This window comes from Palaemon carinicauda, chromosome 26 (genome assembly GCF_036898095.1).
Source record: "Palaemon carinicauda isolate YSFRI2023 chromosome 26, ASM3689809v2, whole genome shotgun sequence".
Classification (NCBI taxonomy): domain Eukaryota; kingdom Metazoa; phylum Arthropoda; class Malacostraca; order Decapoda; family Palaemonidae; genus Palaemon; species Palaemon carinicauda.
Window position 1 is genome coordinate 92,547,516 of NC_090750.1, and position 2,106 is coordinate 92,549,621.

Sequence of the window (2,106 nt, forward strand, 5' to 3'; positions counted from 1 at the left end):
GGACGACTTTTCATTCTTGGTGCAAGAGACCCGATTTAAATAAAGGATATTCCCTTGGTGCCTAAAATATTATTTCATTCTTGGTGCAAGAGACCCGATTTAAATAAAGGCCATTTCCTTTGTGCCTAAAATATTATTTCATTCTTGGTGGAAGAGACCCAATTTAAATAAAGGATGTTCCCTTGGTGCCTAAAATATTATTTCATTCTTGATGCAAGAGACCCGATTTAAATAAAGGCCATTCCCTTTGTGCCTAAAATATTATTTCATTCTTGGTGCAAGAGACCTGATTTAAATAAAGGATATTCCCTTGGTGCAAGATACCCAATTTAAATAAAGGATATTCCCTTGGTGCCTAAAATATTATTTCATTCTTGGTGCAAGAGACCCGATTTAAATAAAGGATATTCCCTTGGTGCAAGAGACCCGGTTTAAATAAAGGATATTACCTTGGTGCCTAAAATATTATTTCATTCTTGGTGCAAGAGACCCGATTTGAATAAACGACATTCCCTTCATGGCTTAAATATTTTTTTTTTCAATGATATTTTAGCTCATTGGTAATGTGAGTTATCTATACTTTAAAGTACAATTGCCTGCATATACATATAAGCCATATCAAGAGAAAAAATCTATGAAATACGTCGTTATAAGTAATGTTCACGCCTTTTACCCACAAGAGACCTTGAATTTAGTTGTATATTGCCTGAATATAACGAAATCACAATATACACTTGAAAATTTGTATTAGAAAAACGGTAAATGTCTGGTAAAATTTATTCCAGGATTTTTACCGTTTTAAAGGCGGAAAAAATCGACGTAAAAGAGTGAGATTACGGTCAGTAACCGTAAAATATAATAACTAAAGTAAGATAAAAATACGGTCGCCTGTGTTTTACTGAAAAACTGTGAAAATAGTATGTTTCTACGTAGGATTTTCGACTAAAATTACGTTTTATTTTTTTATTTTTTTTTCCTAACAATGTACCCATTTGCATAGCCTATCCGTAAATGTCCTGTCCGTTATATCGGTGATCATGAGCTCCTGAAAGCTGGTCCTGTTATGTTTCGCAGGAGTCCCATGAAGGCCCATACATAGGAAATCTACGACACAAAAATAACATGGAATAACTTCAATAACAATTCAAATATCTCCCAGTAGGAGAAACCAACACCGAATAATACCAATGAACTGTTTTCCATCCTAACCAATAGATGGCACTGTGCATCCCATATAACTTTGAATGACTACAAGCAGACGTAATGAAGGACTACCAACAGAGGAAATGAATAAAACAATGATTACTCAACATACTTAGATAAGGGAGACGGCAACCTGCGTGAGCGACTATTGCCATGCAAAACTATCAGCCAATCACGAAGCAGTTCAGTACATCATGAAATAACCTGATGGCAGAGCTTATGTGACGTCTACTTAGAAAAAGTCGTCTGGTTCAGTACTCAGACCAAAGCGCTGCCATTGCAATCAGCAGTTAGAGAAGGGATTTAATTTCCGTGTGATTCTTCCAACCAAGTAAAATCAACAGGTTGAGAGGATTAACTGGAATCTACCAGATGGCAGACCTCATGTGACATCTAATTAGAAAAAGTCGTCTGGTTCAGTACTCAGACCAGAGCACTGCCAAAGCAATCAGCAGCTATAAAGAAGGTTTAATTTCCGTGTGACTCTTCTAAGCAATTATAATCAGCAGCTAGAGAGGATTGGCTGGAATTTACTTATAGGTACAGGCTAGATAACTCATATTACCCATTGAGAAAAGTGATTTTTTGAGAGATACCCACCAATATTTAAGCAGCAATCCCATTTTCCAGTCTATCTCCAGCTAAAATTGTGCAAAACTTGTTTGCTTGAAACATTGCAAAGGACAAAAGACTATTAAAATCTCTGTAACCGATAACACAACATAAGCTTCCTGTAATTTTTACATAAATTTTCCATACGGTATACGACTTATCTCATTCTATCTCAATTTGTAAATAGACGAAAACAAATAAACCGATGTATATTTTATGTTTTAGTAATGATAAAAATAACAATTATAAACAACCTGTTGCATAAATGTGTCTTATTATGCTAGATATTTT